The 19,942-nt window shown below is 38.0% G+C and overlaps 1 protein-coding gene across 12 annotated transcripts in view; it reads right to left on the bottom strand.

Moving 5' to 3' along the window:
* The window catches only part of Rps6ka5 (ribosomal protein S6 kinase A5), a 171,363-nt gene that overhangs the window by 147,397 nt on the left and 4,024 nt on the right, over positions 1-19,942 (bottom strand). The window contains exon 1 of one of the 12 annotated variants that reach the window (XM_063240813.1): positions 6,855-6,871. The exons of the other annotated variants lie outside the window; for them this stretch is intronic. The gene's annotated coding sequence lies outside the window, so the exon portion shown is untranslated. Of the gene's footprint in view, positions 1-6,854; positions 6,872-19,942 lie in introns of those variants that run through there. 12 annotated transcript variants of the gene reach the window in all.

Genomic DNA, 19,942 nt, shown 5'->3' with positions numbered 1-19,942 from the left:
GAGTTCAATTCCCAGTACCACCAATAAAAACAACAAAATGAATGTGATATTTTAGCCACATGACACATTTTGCATAGCTAAAAAGTAAAAAGTCACTTATACATTAAAGTGATTTATTAAAAACAGTAACTCTGAAGATATTATTTTACAAGAAAACTATTTCAGAAAATGTGCATGTAAAGATTAATTTTAAAAAAAATTTTAGCATTATAAAATATATAGGAGAAAGGGACAATGTTATCATCCCTAAATGTTAATGTTACTGTAATAATAATATGATCATTACTCAACTTTTCTACCTTTTTAGACTTACTTTAAAACTGAAGATCAATCCAATCCAAAAATATTCATATCTGATTTAGGTGCTATTCATTATCTGACTGCCTCTGTTCTGTTTTAAATCAATTAATCCACTTAGCAGGTATCTACTATGTGTCACCATAAAGAAAAGACATGTTTTTCTGGTTTCAGACATTCACAGTTGGATGCAAAGAAGGGAGAAATTATGTATAATTATAATGCAACGTAACAAATATAATTAGAGAGGTAAAATAGAACACAAGTAGCAAATATCTGAGCATGAAAAGTAGAAATTTATCAAATTTCTGGGATGACCTCAAAGAAGACAGCACTTTGAGTTTTGAGCAGAAACTTAAAAGTAAAGACATATTCTTGGGTGTAAGGACATGAAAGCACTGAATTTTAAAACTCCCCAATCACCCTTAAAAAAAAGAAAATAAACTACAGAAGCAACTGAGTAAATAGTACCACATCTGACCCACACCTTCAGGAGGATGAGACAAAAGACACAACAACTTTCTAATTATCTGTCATTAAAGAAAGAGACCAAAAAATAAAAAAACAGACCAAATTCCAACAGAGGCTGAAGGCTTAGGAGACTGAGACACTGAAAATGAGTACAGGAGCATTGGAAGACTCAGACAAAGTAAGACAAAATCATCCCCAGAAATAGACCAACAGCAAAAGCCAAAATACTAAAAACAGGTGGTCACCAAGCAGGAAAGAGGATCGGCCTCGGAGAAGCACAGCTTCAGAGGGCAAGCCACACAGAAGAGCGTATGCCTCGGAAACAGGGCAGTGAAGGGACAGATGGAGGATCCAACAGAAACAAAAGAAAAGACATGCCAACCCCACCCCTGCCCCATAAAAGACACTGCACAGAGGAGTGTGCTATGGAGTCCTCTAAGTAGGGGATGAACCAATGTACCAAAAAACTAGACCATAGTCACAAACTACTGTAAAAGTGTGATCAGAAAAATGTTAATCAAAGCTCCCTCTCAAAACCAAAAGCAAAATCCACAAAGCTAAACAATAATAAGAATACCCCAGACTGACTTTAAAACTTTCCAACAAGCATTTAGGATTATAAGAAAAACATCCTGAAGCAGAAATGAGTAAACAAAAAAAGGAAGAAATGAAATAAGATCAGATTAACCTCAGAAGAGAAACAAAAGAAGTAAAGGACATGCTCCAAACAGAGTGGGTGGATGCATTCCCCCCACAATGAAGCTCAAAGAAACCCACTGGCAAAAGGATGAGCACATGCCCACTTGTAGGCCAGTGATCCTAATTACTTTTCTCTGATTGCTGAGACAAAACGCTCAGCACTTTTAAAGAGGGAGACGTTTATTTAGCTCACAATTTATAGAGGTTTCAGTCCATAATTGGCTGGCTCCAAGGCAGGGCGGCATAGCAGAGGAGAAACAGTTCATGGCAGGCAACCAGGTACCAAAGCGACAAGCAAAAGTGCCATGACAGCTTCTTTCTGCCCCTTTAATACTCTGTGCTACTGGGATTAGAGCAGTGCGAAACCAATCAGTGGACTGATTTAGTAATCACACACCTTCAACCCCAGCATCACACATCTAGATTCAGTCACCTCTGAAGAAGCCCCACCTATGACCACATGAGGCTTTAGGGGGACATCTAGACACAACATGTAATATTGGTGAACAACAAATAACCACCGTAGGCAGCTAGGTAGTGCTGGATCACTGAGGACTTTGAAAGACAATCTAAGGCCCACTGATAGGATCTTCAAAGCTGGGACAAGAGGAATAAACAAGGAGGAAGAGAACAGGTTTTCATTCAGTGAGTGCTTTTAAAAACTCAAGATCTACCTCTTACTGTGATGATCAATTATTTTTGTCATTCTCACCCATTATTGGTAATTTATAATTGGATGGATGAAACAGGTGACAGAGTAAGTGGAAGACAGGTAGACGGACAAACATACATGCACACAAATAACAAATGTACCTGTCTTCCTCGGGTTCTCCCCCAAAATAGAGTATCAGAAAAGGACCTGTACATAGGTAATTTAAACAGAAGTAAAGGACGAAGGAGGGTGAAAGAGAAGAGAAGACTGAGCAGAGAAGACTGGAGCAGAAAGGAAAACATAAGACAGTGATCATGCTTGAGATACTGCAAGGCAAAACCTGCACGGAGGGGCTTGAGGACGAGGTGACATAGCACTCAGGACACAATTAACAGAATGCAGCTCAAATCCTCTCCTGCCTGTAGTCACCAAGTGTTGAAGGAGCTAGAACTGCTACTCTATAGCAGCGATAGGGAGAAACTTATACAGAACTCATGGGATGTTTCTTGCTGCTTCAATGTCCAGGGAACGAAGAACAGGATTTGCAGCAACCAAAACAAGAGCAAGGTAACTAAAGGCTCATACTGATTAGAGATAAAGTTCGGAATCATCATAAGTCAAATAAATTCCATCCTGGTTGGCTGTCCATCTTTCCTGCCCCATGGCCTACCAGCTATATGTGCCAGATCTCTATTGGTCAGGGTACCCCAAATGCCAATGTGCCTTATCATACTAATTACACCCATTCGCCTTACTCCTAATGATAAGTGCCACCATCTTTCCTTTGCCATTCCAGACTCATATTAGAGCTATGATTCTGGGGAACCCAGTTCCATAGAAGCATCTCTGGCGCATGTCCTCTCAACACTGCATTCTTTATTTGATAAACGAAGTATTTTCTTTGAATCTTCCAAGAAACACAGTCAGATAGTGTGTTCTCCTGTGTCATATAAGAAGTCTACACTTTCTCTTTTCTGAGATTTTTTTACCTAGTCTGCCAAAGAATATGTAACTTTTCACATTTATCTAATGTATTTTAGGTCATATTCTTGTTCAAGCTTCAAGAAACCATCCCAGAAGTATATTACAACTAGGTTACTATGATGTCTAATCCAGAGTTATGAATAGTGCTCCCATGGTAACAGAACATACTTAATGTTGATAATTCTCCCTTACCCACTCTTATTCTCTTCTTACCATTCTTTACCTTACCATTCCTGCTCCATCCAGTAATTTCCAGAACCACTTTCTCACATGTTCCTCTGCTCCTACTGACATATACTATATTAGCTGGATCCTGGAATTATCTGCCTGAATATTCCCTCCCAGAATAAGTAAAACATTCTGATTAAAATATGGTGAGATTCTGCCCAGTTATTCTTCTGGAAGTAATAACATCAAGGGATGGGGCATATCTTTAGGCCAAACATTATCCCGTGAGACACTCACTTTGATAGGATGCTTGCATGGTCTCCAAACTGGGCTCTTTTTTATCTAACAAGATGTTGTTCCTGCCTGTCCAGAACATTCAGAAAAATGCAGGGGTTCAAGAGTCTCAGGCTAATTCACCCAGACATCATCTTCTGAGATCTCAGAACCCTGTCTTTTCTGTATTAGGACCCCATCTTTGGCCCTGAACATCTATCAAGAGTATACTGGAGAGGCAGAACCACTGTAACAGAAGGAAAGTATAAGGCTTTGGTCTCCCACGGGTGTGGGAGTTGGTTAAACAGTCTATCTAAGACAGCCACTTCCACATCTGAAGCTGAAGCTAAAGGCTTCAGGGCAGGGAGTTGGAAAGTAAAGTGTCCTGGTCACTTTTTTGTCACTGAGATGCAATACCTAACACCCACAACTTAAAAGATGAGAGATTTATTTTGGTTCACAGTTTTAGTACAGCAAGCCAGGACAGTATGGCCAAGACATAGCACAGGAACAGTTGCTCACTTCATGGCAGACAGAAAGCAGAGATGAAGGGAGAAGCTGGGAAGGGAGAAACACCCTTCCAAGTCATACCCTCAGGGACCCACCTTCCCCACCAGACCCCACCTCCTACCCCCAAAATACACCATAATCCAATCACATTTCAAAAGCCCCACCTACTGATCATACAAGACTTTTGGAGGGACATCCAGATATAAACCATAACGGAAAGTCAGACATGAAGTGAGAATGAACCAGGATAAAATTAGAATCCCAAAGATAAAATGAAACTCATGAGGACAAACATCCCATATCTTATGTCTCTACTTAGAAGTTTTCCAACCTCAATGACGCTGAAAACCCGCAGAAAAACTGTACACACTGGCCCAGGATCCTAGAAGCTAATGGATGGGATCCAGTAGGAGCTGGGGGTGATGCAGACCTAGCCACTGCTCCATGCCAACATAATGACACAGAAGATCAGCAACAATATGTGGTTCTGAAACACAGCCTAGTATCATCACAACCTTTAGACATAAAAGATACACTACTGCTACTTCACTTCTCCCCTCCAATCTCAGTCAAAATTATTCTTGTGGCCACTACTAACTCGAAAACCAGAAAAGAGTTCTCAGAAACAGTTCCAGGTTAGTTCAGTGGACACATTACAAACACATAACAGAAAATATACAGCTCTGCTCTCCTTATTATTAAATCCTGGGCCTGATGTTTTAGCATTACCTGACTTATGGCCACAGGGACTGAGGATCTTTCCAAATACTACTATGAAAGTCCTTTTTCCAGAGCACGCATTGATAATTCACTAACCTGCTGTGTTCAAGGTTTCAAAAGTTAAGAGCTTAGTCATCTCAGAGCCCTTACAGTCATCACTGTCTTCTTATCATTTAAGTTCTAAAGTTATCACATAACCCACTCCTCACTTTCCATTCAATTCTAGTTAGTCCCTAATCCCTGGAAGATAAAAGCTGTAGAGTCATTGTTCAGTTTCACCAGTGAGTAATCCACTCCAACATCCCACCCAAAGGTATGCTTTTTAGAGTCACTCTAGGTACTAAGTTGTTTTAGCCTGGATACATGTAAAAGTAGTCCAATTGGAAGTTGACACCTGTGAGGAACAACTGAGTGAAAAGACAATAAGGAGAAACCAACATAAGGATACACTATCAGCTCAATCTAATCTAGTTTTTGAGGAACATACAGAATGCCTCTCAGAATTTTCCGCTCTAAAATTAATACAGAGAAAGGTTTACTATGATATCCCATTAGTTAAAGGTTGCACACCCTTACCCTCCTGGAACATGCATTTGTGCTTGATGGGCCTGCTCTGGCCAGGATCCCAAGCCTTGAGGTAGGCATCAAAGTCCTGGAGCAGAAAATGGAAGAGGTGCAGCCTGTTTACTTGACGTGATCTGACACCAACAGAGAACTGTTCAGCAGAGCTGCAGCTGGACTCTAGGGTAGGGTAGACAGTAGAATCTGTACACCCAAGGTGTCAGATATAATACGCATCACACAGGTGTGTCAGGATTAAGTAAGACATGCAAAATGCTTGGCAAAGATATGACAGCAAAGCTCAATAACTGTTATTTATTAGGTTAGACACAGAACTAAGACTGCAGTTGTGGCAATGAAGCAATTAACAGAAAAAGGAGGTATTTCAGAGTTGCACATGACACAAGGAAAGAAATTGGTAAACCAGGAGAACAGAAGACAGAGGAAGAAGTCAAGAATGTTCTAGCTAGGTTCTAGTAAGATGGAAAATGGTAATGGCACTAAACAAAACAGAAGCTGGAGGAAGCATTATTTAACTTGACAGACCTGTGGATCATCCAATGTTTTGTGTCCAGTGAGAGGTTGGAAGTACCTGATAAGAAACTCAAAAAAAGGGATTCCTTGATCTCTAGAAAGAGTAGAAACAGTTATAAGAGAGAAGCAGCCAATTTAATAAGAAATTGAAACAGCTGGTATAAAGTGCTCTTTCAAAATCTGGTGGGAAGGAGAATAGTAATAACAGAGGCCACAGAAGTTTTATTTTGTCTTTTAAATAAGAAGAGTTAAATGTGTCTGAGGCAAGGAGAGCTTGAGGATCACAGTAAGGGGAGGAGAAACTGGAGTCAAAGTTTGAGACATGGAAGATTTTTAAGATAGGTAATTGGAGAACAATCTGCTTTAATCCTCTTTATTTAATATGCTTGGATTTGTTTTTAACACATCAACAGGAAATGTATACTTAACATCTCATTTTCTAGAACCAACTTAATAAGGTTATAAAATAGATTTTGAAATAAAACTTCATCTTTTCTTATTCAGCATTATAAAACATAAGCTTCTCAGACTGATTTAGTTTCAGTCAAAAGGTGACAATTGAATGCAGTGACAAAAACAAATCTTTTTCTTCTATTTGAGATTTCTTTCCCCCTTTTTTTTTTTGGTCAGGAGGTAAAATTATCTATAAAGCAATTTATAAGATAAGCTCCAGGTTAGGGAATGCCAGGAGAGTATTGACAGCACAGGCATTGATCAACTGCAAAATCTTAACTCCTTCTAGAAGGTCAAATTAGCCCGATTCTAGCAAATACATGAGAACTGAAAAATAAGCTAAATAGCTCGCACATTAAGTTCCTTTTAACTGCCAGGTGGTAAGCTATTCTGAAGCTGTTTAGATTTGTGGTTGGGCCTCAACCCATGTCTCTGGACAGCATTCTGCTGGAGGCAGAACAAAGTTATATTTAATGTGTGTGTACTCTGAAACAATGCTGCTCACTTTTCTCTTATTGCCAGGGTCACTTACCTTGAAGACTCACTGTATTTTTGGTGTACAAAACAGCAGTGTTTACTTATCCGAGTGATTTTGGAATCATATGATCGAGCCAATGTGAAAACTGAGTCAATAAGAAAAAAAAATGTTTATAAAGCTGTAACAAACAGCCTTTTTTCCAATACATGTACCAAATAAATTTAATTTAGAAGAACTGAACTAAATATAAAACACTTCAAAAAGAAGAAACAGAACATTAAGCTTACTAAGAATTTTGGCATGATCCAGAGAACATGCACAAGGAACTGACCTCCACGGAAGTCACAGAAGCACTTGAGTGGCTTTGCCTAAAAACCTCTCTGAGTTGTTCCACAACGGTCTGTAAATTTACATCATATGCACGTAAGTTTTCTAGCAACTTTCTGGGTGTTTATCTGTACCAAGGAAAGACTAGGATAACAATCTTTCTTAACAATGAAGCTATTTTTCTTGGATAAAGAATTGCCTTTTCTTCACAATTCACAAAGAAAAAAATTCACTCTTGCAGAACTCCCTGTGTTTTTCTGCCACCAAATCTACAAATACACCTGTATCCTCTCCCTCCTCCCTGCTGCTTGGCCAGCCTGCCCTCACCATCTTGCACACTGACTCTTGCCCCCTTTGAATTTAATCTAGTACTATTCATCTTAAAACAATAAACAAATGAAAAACCTTCACTGAACCCCACAGGCCTTTTGAGTTCCTCTCTGCAGTTCCCTCCAGAAGCAAGTCTCGGAAGTTACATTTATTTGCATTTATTCCTCAACCTAGTCCAATCTCAATCTTCCCACTAAATGTCCATGGAAGTTGCTTTATTTTATTTTATGGAAAAAAAAGTAAAAACAAAATTCCATCGCAAGATGATAGAATAACAATAATTAATACACTGCATATTTTTATTTTTAAGTAGTTACTCCAAGTGCAAGATAAGGGCCTAAGAAATTCTTCAATTGGGGCTGGGGATTTAGCTCAGTGGCATAAGCGCCTGCCTTGCAAGCAGGCGGTCGTGAGTTCGATCCCTGGTACCGATAAAAATGAAAAAGACAAAAAAAAAAAAAAAAAAGAAATTCTTCAATAGATATTAACATGAACCTTCCTTTTCTGTGAATTGAGAGACAGCAATAGCACAACTCGCGGTTTTTTTCTCTTTTTCTCTTCCTTTCTTTTCCCACCATAGTTCTTTTCTTCTCATTTCACAACATCTATTGTACATTTTGAACTTTATTTACTCTTTCAGTTTCTTATACTCTGGAGACAATATGTATTTATGCACGTGAGCCTGACTTATTTCACTAATGAATATGGTCCCAAGTTGCATCCGTTTACCTATAAAAGCTTCAAGTTTATCCTTCTTTATGGCAGAGTAGTACTCTATTGTATAAAAAGATCTTTTTTATCCATTCCTTCGTTGATAGGCATTTGAGTTGTTTCCAAGATTTAGCTATCACAAATTGTGCTGTGATAAACTGCTGTGGTATAATGTTTTTAAGACTTCTAGGAAGACACCGAGGAAGAGAATAGCTGGGTTGAACAGAGCCTCTGATCCCAGTTTTCTGAGGACTCTCCACACAGATTTCCACAGCAATTGTACCAGTCCACACTTCAACAAAGAAGAAGCATTCCTTTTTCCTCACAGCACCCGTAGCATTTGTTACTGGTCGATTTCTTGATGACAGCCATTCTTTCTGTAGTGAGATGGAATCTCAGTGTTGCTTTAATGTGCATTTCTTGAATGACCAGTGATGCTGAACATTTTTCATGTATTTGCCATTTATATTTCTTCATCTGAGAAGTGTGTATTCACCTCAGATGCCCATTTTGGATTGGGTCTTGGAATTTAGGGAACCCGATTTTTTTCAATTCTTCATATGTTCTAGATAGATGTCCTTGGTCTGAGGGATAATTGGCTAAAATTTTTTTCCCAATCCATGAATTGTCTTTTTACTCTGTTGAGCTCTTTTGATGTGCACAAGATGAGGTCTCAGTTGTTGATTCTTTGAAGTAATTCCTATGAAGTCTGAGTTTTTGTTCATGAACTCTCTACCTACACCTATGTCTTCAGGATTTCTACCTACTTTCTCTTCCAGTAGATTTAGTGTTTTTTTTACTATTTAAATATTTGGTTCATACTGACTTTAGTTTAGTGTACAGTAAAATACATGAGTCTAATTTTAGTCTTTGGCATGTAGAGAGTCAGTATTTCCAGCATTATTAATTAAAGAGGCTATCTTTCTTCCAGTGAACATGTTTGGCTGCTTTGTCAAAGATAAGGTGGCTGAGTATGTTTGTTGTTATGTCTTTTTATCTTCCAATATGTTGTACTGATCTTCAGGTCTGAGGTGTTTTTTTTTGTTTTGTTTTGTTTTGTTTTGTTTTGTTTTTTGCCAGCACCATGCTGATCCTATCAAAGTAGCTTTGTAATATAATTTCAAGTCAGGGATTGTGATTCCTCTTGTCTTCCCTTTGTTGCCCAGGATTGCTTTTGCTATTGTAGGTATCTCCTGGTTCCAAATAAATTTTAGGAATATTTTCTCTAGTTCTGTGAGGTATGTTACTGGTATTGTGATTGAGATTGCAATTAATCTGTATAACAATTTTGGGAGTATGGCCATTGTTACTGTGTTGGTTCTTCCTATCCATGAGCAAGGGATATTTTTCCATTTTCTGATATCCCCTTCAATCTCCTCTTTCAGAGTAATTTTCAATGTATAGACTTCTTTTGTTAGATTGATTCCTAAATATTCCATGTTTTTGGATGCTATTGCTAAGGGTGTGGTTTTCCTAATTTCTCTCTCAGTGAGTTTGGTGTTTGTATATAGAAATGCTATTGATTTTTTTTGAACATTTTCAGTCAAATTTTATTTGAAAAAAAAAGCAACAGATCAACATCACAATTCAAGAATCTAATCTAAGTATGCACTTGACAATGAAGTACATCTGAGTATGGAGTAGAAAGGTTTTCCGAAAAACCATCATATATATTATCTCTGCATACCCAAATAATAAAATGCTCTGTAAGCCTTTTGTTATGTGTAATCATAAAGAATTGAAAATTTATTGCTAGGAAAACAAATTTGTAACACAGTAGTATGAATCTTGGGTATTAAGCATAATCTGTTGAATTAAGAAGTTGATGTGGCAAAAAATCTGTGAGGGGTGTGTGTGTGTGTGTGTGTAACACAGAAAGAGAGAAAGACACCATAAGCCAGCTGACCCAAGAACAACTGAAATATCTAACTTGTACAGTTGAGACCAGACACCATCATGTTAATTCTCCATTTTAGAAGGCAATTAAAAATCAACAAGGAATGCTATTGATTTTTGAGGGCTGACTTTGTATTCAGCTTCACTACTGAATTTGGTTATTAAATCTAGAAGTCTTTTGGCAGAGTTTTATGAGTTTTCTATGTAAAGTACCATGTCACCAAAATTGCTTTTATTAATGCTAATCAGTGGTTTGGCAACTACCCCACTCCCACCCCAAAGCACCTTCTTTCCTGGACTTCTATAACACCACAGATTTCCTAAGGTTTCTCCAACTCTTTCACCTGGCTCTTCCTCTTCTGTGTCCTTTCTTAGCAATTCTTTTTCTATCCCATTTCAGGGCTCAGTTCTAAGTCCCTTTCTTCTCTTTTACATTCTATAATCTAAGGTGATCTTACCTACTACTTTGGCTTTAAGTGTCACTTAAAGTTGATGACCAGGATGTTTATCTGCAGCTGCGACACCTTTTTTTTTTTTCCTTTAATTTCAGGCCCAGTGATGGCATAAGGCACAGTGGTATAGATGGGATTTGAGGACTTTGGTCCTTACTTCCTGGGTGACACAACTAACAATTTGGTAACTTCTCTAGCATTCAGTTTCACCAGATGTCAACTGAAATAATAACAGCAATCAGTGTTACTGTATGGATTAATGACTTGACCTACAACATAGCACATAACAAGCTTTCATTATCCATAGTAACTATTATCATATATGTTCATGAAAATATATTAAAGAACCCTCGAACTTAGTTTGATCTGTTAAACTGAGTATTACCTTTTTTTTACCTGCCCCTATATCTATCTCTCCTCTTTCACTATCTGGGAATTCTAAGGCAGAATTCTAAAATAAGCTCAATGATCCTTGCTTTTGTATAATCTTCTCCCCTTGAGCAAATGACTATGATGTGGTATCATTCTTGTGAATGAGATTCTAAAGAGTAAGGATGCCTAAAATCAACTGACCTAACCTAATCACAGGAGCTCTCTTTAAATCCAGGCCTCAAAGTTAGAAGAGGTCCAGAACTCAAGAGTCTAAGCAGTTAGAAGAAACTGACATATACTTGCTGGCCTAAAGATAAGGGGCCACTTGAGACAGAAAGCAAACTGCCCCTGGAAACTGACTGTGGCTCCCAGCAGACAGCTAGCAAGGTAACTGGAAACTGGCTGACAACTAAAGGAACTAAATTCTATGAACAACAAGAAGGAGTTTCAAAACCTCCAGCAAGAACCCAGCCTGCCTAAACCCTTGGTCTCAGCCTTGAGGATACTGAGCAGACAGCCCAGGCAGCTCACAAAAAATTCCCAACAACCCAAGCTAATAAATGGGTGCTATTATAAGCCACTGCACTGGTGATAATTCCTTACACAGCAATCAAAAATCAATACACCATCTCAACAAACAGCATCTCTGTACTAGAAGATTTCACATAAATACAACACTTCACTCTGGTAATTTGATCTCCAAATACTTCTCAAATACATTCACACTTGTTTAGCTCAATTGTTACCTTTAGATTCTAGCTGAACTTCTACAATAGTTTCCCAGCTGGTCTCTTCATATATCTCCCTCAAAGCAATAGTCATTTTGTATGATGCAAAGCTAATCTTATCACTCTTTCAGTGGAAATTCTTCAATGACTTTATGCTTTGGTCTGACCATTTTACTGTTAACCTATACACCTTTGTATGAAATGACTCTAGATATCTTTCCGGCTCCATTTCCTGTGGCTCTCCTCCTTGGATGTGACGTTCAAACCAGAGGCCTTTCCTCCAGTAAAGCCAGTGTGCCAAGCCAGTTCCCACTTTCAGACCATCTGTGTTGTATCCTTTAACAGAAATGCTTTGGCCCCTACTTCTACCCTTCACCCCACGATAGTCAGAACCTCTCCTTAAACACCACTGCTTCACAAAAACTGCTCCCTCGCCCCTCACATGGCACTTGTTAGGCTCTCTCACAGAATTCTGCCTATCTTCAGTTTAGCACACTTGTAATCATATAGTCAGTAATGAGATCATGTAATTAAGGTCAAATTTGTTTCCCACTAAAACATAGTATGTAGGACAATATGAGACCCAGAGCAGGAATCAAAATCCGTGGTAAATAAATAAATCTGTGGCTGTTTTTCCAATTTATACACAGCAAAATTAAGTCAAAGTTATGAGTTTCAATAATAAAAAACATTTTAAGTTTCATTTGTGTATACCCATTAGATTTGTTCCACTCCAGCTCCAATTATGATGTTCTTTACAAACATCAAATACAATGGAAAAGCAAGCATAAAATCATGGCAGTGGATCAGTGCTAAAGTTTGGTGTTCCTGCCCTCCTAATGCAACATCATCTTTAGACACAAAGTGTAATATTATTCTTATTACATCTCTGAAATAATTTCTCCATTAGAAAACCACATAATCCTACTTCAGATTACTGATGTGATTAGAGGACAGAGTACTTCAGATAACTGAATTTTCCAGTTAAGAATGGGAGAATTCACAGAAGTAGGAAACCTGTGTATGATCTCCACATTTTTGCCTCTAGAATTCTTTTAAATGTGCTTCTATTTTACTGATTTATCATTTTGGGACTTTTTCCAAAATCAAAAGTACTACGAATTAATCAGAGATCTCACATTTCTTTCTCTTTAGGATAAACATGAAAATAGCATGAATATGATATGACACAGATTTTGCTTAAGCAGCAAAACACTGGAGAGAAAGTCAAATGTTTTATCATGCTTTCACTATTACTTATGGTATGCACGTATGTGTTTAAAAATAAATGTACCTATATATTTACTTCATCTTTGATTTCAGGCCCATTAATATGGTTAATTAAAGCACAAGAAAAGAAGAAAAATTAAGAAACAGCACACAAATGGCAACAGGAAGCAACTCAAGATCCACGCTCGCCCCCTGACACCTGTAAGTGGTGTGAGCCTGAGATTTCAAGCTCCCATGTCCTGAGGGAGAGCCCTGTGCAGCACCCACTTCAGAGCATTTCTATGAAAAGTGGGACAGCTGGTCAAAAGCAACACAACTAGGCTTGATACTAAGATCAGAAAGGAATGTCTCTTTGGGGAGTCCTTAGAAAAGGCATTCTACTTTTACAAAGAACATACTTTGTTACCATTTTCTACAAAAACACTTGCCGAAATAATGGGCTGTATTACATTTTGACATACTGGGTCATTTATGCTTGGGGTAAAATTATCTCTTGGTTCATCCAACCTTAAGCAAGATATATTAGTTCCCTGTTGCTGCTATAAAAGATTAACCTGGTTCGATCCCTGGTACTGATAAAAACAAAAAAAGATTAACCTGGGCACAGTGGCACATGCCTATAACACGATTCAAGAAGCTGGGGCAGGAGGATCATAAATTCAAGATCAGCCTGGTTATTGAGACAGTATCTCAAAATAAAAAATAATAGGGCTAGGGACCTAGTTCAGTGGTAGGTCACCCCTTAGCTAGATCTCCAGTATAGCCAAAAAAAAAAAAAGATTAACATATACTTGATGATTTATTAACAACACATTTGTTTTATTATAGTTGTAGCTATCACAAGCTTGAAAAGCAAGGTGAAGGCAGAGCTGTTCCTTTAGGACACTGTAGAAATATGTTCCCCAGCTTCTAGAGGCTCCCCACATTCCTCAGCTCATCCCCCTTCCAGCAATGGCATCATTCTATCTCTGTTTCTTCATCAGTATCCTCTTTCTCTCCCTCTGCTTCCATTCTCACATCCTCTCCTCTGACTCTGGTCCTCCTGACCTCCTCTTACCTATGTGAATACACAGGACCCATTTGGATCATCCCAGGACAATCTCCTACCTCAAGAAACTTAGTCACACCTACACCAGGTAGTTTGTAACAGATTCACAGTGTTCATGGGGACTAAGACATGGACATCATCTGCAGGGGTGAAAAGACTTCATCACTGACATGTTTGCAACTATCTAAATTATAAGGAAGGTATATCAGAAAAACCTATGTAAAGTAAAAGCCACAAATGGAAAATTTAATCAAACAGTTTTATTAATATAAGAACAAACAGAATTCTTTTAGGTACCAAGTTAACTTTCTATATTCTAAATAATTTTATATACAAAAGTATTATTTACATGATATTTTCAAGAACACGTTGATCGTACAAAAAGAAGCACACCTACACAAAAAACTTGAATGTGAAAGAAAATAACTGCAATACCAACTACTGTACTAAAAATCAGGAACTTTATCTCCCTGTTCTTCTGGCAATCACAGGGGAAAATATCTAATGAATATTTTAAAAAGGAAGAAAGAAATGAGACAGCTCACTCACAACTTTAGAAATCTAAAAGGAAAAAAAAGGCATCTATGAAGTCTAGAGAACTCTTTGGACTTTTGGAGGATTAGCCACACTTAAACCAAGAGGGACGTTGCTGGAAACAACATAATGAGGGCAAGATTCTATTTCAGACCTTATTCATATTGCCCGACAAACAAGACAGGTGTAGGAGTGATCAGACCTCTACGGGGCATAGAGCGGTCTGTAAATCAGTGCCAAAGCTTAAAGGCAGTAACTCTGACAGGCCCTCGTCCCCCGCTACAAGTGGGGATTGATGTCTTTCAACAGTGTCTTTAATTGTGAAGCTTCAACCAACACATAAATGCTATTAGATTTTCCCTAAAGGAGTTTTCATCAAGCAAGAGTTTCTTGTTCACAAAGAAGAATTCAATTCTGCCTAACAAACCACTTCTGTCTCCAGGAGCTGAGGTTTTAAGCTGCCTCGCTTTGCAGTTGAGGTTAATGTTGGGTCTGACGCATTAGATCTATCACCTGAGGCTTCTCCTAGACTGCAAATGCAAAATACATACAAATTCTCTTTGACATAAGAATTAACACCACTCCCTTTGCCCAAATAGATCATTTTTATCCATCTCTAAAACTGGTGATAAAAAAAAATTAAGAAGAGATGTTCTCTTAGCCCCTAATGAATCAAATCAGAGTACTGTCAATACTCTATTGATTTTTTTTTTTTTGTCATTTTGAGACACTATGTCATTTTGAGTCTCACTATGCAGTTCACGCTGGACTTGAGCTCACTTTGTAGCCCAGCTGGTCTCAAACTCACAATGATCCTCCTGCCTCAGCCTCCCAAGAGCTGGGATTACAGGCATGTGCCACCACACCTGGCCCACCCTATTGATATTTTTAACTTTCTCAATGTATGCTATAAAACCAGAGTACAAGTCCTGCCTACTCAGCTCAAAGAAAGTATGAAAAAGGAATGACTGCTACGAAAAACACACACACACAAATATATGCGCTATACAAGGTGTGATCAAAAAATATGGTAAATGACTAAAAATGTTAAAAATTCATTACAGTTAGACACATTGCCACTAATTCCCCTCAAAATACTTCCTCTTTATTTGGAATATGCTTACCCCATCTCTTGGCGCTTTCTGAAACATCTCTGCAAGTCCTCTCTCCTAATGGTTTTTGGAGGCACTGTCACGGCCAACTCTGTGTTCTCAAATTGAAGAGCAAGAAGTTTCACGGTGCCACATCCAGTGAACAAAATGGATGAGGACACACCGTGATGGTTTTATTTGACAGAAATTGCCATAAATGGTTAATCAACATGAGATGATCATAAAATACAGTGAATAAATTTAAGTTTATTGCAGTAAAATACATTGCTATTTATCTCCCTCAAAATACTTCCTCTCAATTCAGACATGCTTATCCATCATTCTTGGCAATGTGGTTTTTATTACAATAAGATTTTTAAAATGTACACTATGTCTTTCAATCACCTCATGTATACCTGTATATACATACACATATATGTAAAAGAGCTATATTGTACTAACAGATAACTAAGATTTTCATTGAACTCTTTCACCTTCCTATAGATAATTATAATCCTAAAAAGCTAATTATAAGTTAAATCCATTATAAATGAAACTACATTCAAAAATCAATATGGAACTGTTGTTCTTCAGTAGGACCTTACATGAATTCTGTGATAAAAGAGAATCATCTTTAAAAGCAAATCACCAGTCCTAACTTTTGTCTACTGGATAGAACTTCCACAGAATGCCAGTTAATTCTAATATAATTAAGTCTAATTATATAATTAAGTCTAACACCTTTTCTTTATAGATAGTAAAACTTGGGCCTAGTACTTATTCTGGGTCATACAGTAGGTCTGGGACAGAATCAGAACTTCAGCCCAACCTTTAACCCCTATTAAATATGTGTTGCAAAGACCCTAAATAAGCACGCCAGTAACCAAACAGGTAATATCTGATTTGATGGTAAAATTAGTCAAAAACATTTCTGGGATACTAGACAGATCAAAAAATGGGATTTAGCTCAGTGGCGTAAGTGCCTGTCTGGCAAGCATGAGCTCATGAGTTCAATCCCCGGTAACACACACACACACACACACACACACACACACACAAAAGAAATGTAAACCTCAGACAAATATTTTTTATGAATGCAGACATAAAAATCTATAAGAAAATACTAGCAAACTGAATCAAGCAACTTATAGAAAGAATATTTCATGACCACATGGAATATTTCATGACCCTAAGCATGCAAAGTTAGTTTAACACTCAAAAAATTAATCAATGTAATAAATCACACCAATAGAACAAAAAGTAAAAACCACATGATCATATCAATAGACACAAAAAGCACCATGCGCAGGTTGCCACCAGGCTGGGGACAGCCAGACCCAAGCCTTTCCCCGTGAGTCAGCACCATTTGCAAATTGCAGGGAGAGAGAACAAGGCCACACCAGGAAGCAAGCCCTGTCTGGGAACCGGCACCACGTGTGGGCCAGTGCTGGACTAAGGACAGCCAGACCCCAGCCCCTTCCAGTGCACAGGCTGGCAAACAACAAGTAGCAATCCCCCACCACAACCACAACCGCCCCCCCATAAGCGACCAACTGATCTGGAGAAACAGAGGCTGTGATGACAGCTGTGAAGGTGAAATGCACTTGGATGCCTGTGGTGCTTTGGTGTTTCACTGACCTTGCAGACCTAGGGCCAGTGGTCTGATCATAGGTTCAGAGGATAACAGTATGCAGTGTGGCATCTAGGGTGGATCTCCTTGTGAGGGTTATAGCCATTGTTGATTCCCTGTGGTCTTGCTTTGAAGTCCTATATCTTTTTCATTGTTTCACTGGATTGGGTTTTATTCTCTTTTGTTTTGTTTGATCATGTTAAATCTAATGGCATGAGCAGCTATTTCAAAGACAAGATACATTACAGTAGCAATTTTGGATTTACTATCAGCTTGTTTTGAAGTCCTTTATTGCATTCACTGTTTTGTTTTCATTGTTTCCATTCTATTCTGTTCTGTTTGATTTTTACTATGTCCGAAGTTATCTGTAGCTATTTTGAAGACAACAAAAGGCATTTTGGTAACTATTGTTGATTGTTTAATGTTCTGAAGTCCTGTATCACTTACACTGATTTGTTTTGATTGGTTTTGTTTTATTATCCTTGATTTTATCCTCTTTAAAATAAAATTTAAAAAAGAACATGTGACAAAAAGTCCTACACTTTTTTATGATTAAAAACACCCAAACAAACTGAATAAAAGGAAACTTTGTCAAACTGATAAAGGATATCTATGGAAAACCCACTGCTAATGTGGTATTTAGCTGTGAAAATCTAATGCTTTCCCCTTAGAATCAGGTTGTTGTTCATGTTCTCTTTTTTTTTCTGCTATCATAAATCAAACTCAAGATAGGATGTCTGTTCCTATTATTTTTCTTCTGGTACCATAAATCGAATTCAGGCCCTTGCACTTGCCAGGCAAGCACTATGCCACTAGCATCCTGGGACCTTGTTCATGTTAATTCTGTTGAACACTGTACTTCAGGCTCTAGCTAAGTAATTAGCTGGAAAGAAAAAGAAAGAGAAGGAAGGAAGGAAGGAGTGAGACAGAGAGAGAGATAAAAGAGAGAATATGAACACTAAGAGGCATCCAGATTAGAAAGGGGGAAATAAAATTATCTCTATTCATGAAGGATATGATCTTGTAAGTAAAAAATTCTAAAAACCTATTAGAATTAATAAATTAGTTAGCAAGATTTCAGGACATAGTGGATCTCTAGATACTTGCAATAATCTGAAAATGAAAGAAAATAATTTTTTATCAATAGCATCAAAACAAAATAGGAACAATTTAACAAAAGAAGTACAAATGTATACTACAAGACATGGTTGAAAGGAATGAAAGATCACCTAAATAAACAAGAAGATATCCATGCTGTTATCATACACAAACAAGTGAATGAAACAATGTTCAACATCATTAAAGAAATGGAAATCAAAATCACAGTGAAATACTACTTCATTCCCCTTAGGATCACTGAAAACAAAAGGACAGCCAATAACTACTGCTGGCCAGACTGTGGATAACCTGAAACCCTCATCCACTTCTGGTGGGAATTTAAGATGCTACATGTATCCATTGTGAAAAACAGCTTGGTAGTTTCTTACAAAGTTAAGCACAGACTCCATGTGATCCAGCAATTTTACTGCTGGTAAATATACAACAGAAATGAAGACAGGTCCACACAAAAACTTATCCATAAATATGCATAGCAACAATATTCACACAGGCAAAAAAGTAGAAACAATCCAAGTGTCAATCAACTGAAGAACAAAAGAGTAAAATACAGTATAACTAACACAATGAACTAGAATTAGTGACCTGGGGATGGTCGCACATACCTGCAATCCCCCACTTGGAAGCCTGAGGCAGGAGGGTTGCTGTGAGTTCAAGGCCAGTCTGGGATATACAAGGAATCCAAGTCCAGCCTGAACTATACAGCAAGAACCCACCTTCAAAAAGAGAAAAGAAACCTAATTGGTCAGCCACAGAAAATAAAGTGTTAATACATGCTACAACATGGATGAACCTTGAAAACACAATGTTTCATGAAGGAAGTCAGTCACAAAAGGTCACAATTACATAATCATATTGTGATAAAATTCCACAGTAGGTAAAATATAGCAAATAGATAAGTAGTTGCCTAGGGCTTATTCTGGGTAATACCAACGTAGAGTGACTGATGTAAGTTGTTGTGTGGTTTCTTTTTATTGTGTTGGAAATGTTCTAAAATTACACTGTAGTGATAGATGTGTATCTCTATAACTATACTAAAAATTGTTTAATTGTACACTTTAAACAAGAAGATTGCATGGTATGTAGACTATATGCCAATTAAGTCATTCAACAAAAAAAAAATCAGACTTGCTTCTATCTTGCTGTTTCTCTTGGGTCCCTTGTTTTGGGAGAAATTAGCAGCTATGTCATAAGGACACTCAAGCAGCAGAGGTACACATGGCAGGAACTGAAAATTCTGCCAAAACCGCATGAGTGAGCCATCTTGGGAGGGGAACCACCGGCTCCAAGCAAGTCTTCAGGTGCCTGAAGTTCTAGTCAATGTCTTTGACTCCATTCTTATAACTGATAGTCAGAACCATCAAGCTAAGCAATTCCCAAATTCTTGATCCATAGAAATCATGTTGCCTTAGTCATCAGAGTTCAGAGCAATTTGTTACACAACAATAGGTAATCTTTCTCAACCTTTCCTCAGGGTTAAACTCTCTCTCCTGAAGACAGGGATGTGAAGAAGTACTAGCAACTTTTCTACCTCTAAGAGTTTAGTTCATTCCCCTTTGTAGCGGCTGTCACGTTAGGAGAGTACGATTCCATCCTCGGCCTTAAATGAACGAACCACAAATGGATTCCTAACCAAAGCCGAGTCAGTTAAGCACTTCCCTGAGATTTGCGTAACTG

This window comes from Cavia porcellus, unplaced genomic scaffold, assembly GCF_034190915.1.
Source record: "Cavia porcellus strain 051 isolate PalLab524CR breed Dunkin Hartley unplaced genomic scaffold, mCavPor4.1 scaffold_31, whole genome shotgun sequence".
Classification (NCBI taxonomy): Eukaryota; Metazoa; Chordata; class Mammalia; order Rodentia; family Caviidae; genus Cavia; species Cavia porcellus.
The sequence above is the reverse complement of the archived record's forward strand: the minus strand, read 5'-3'. Positions and strand labels throughout refer to the sequence as shown.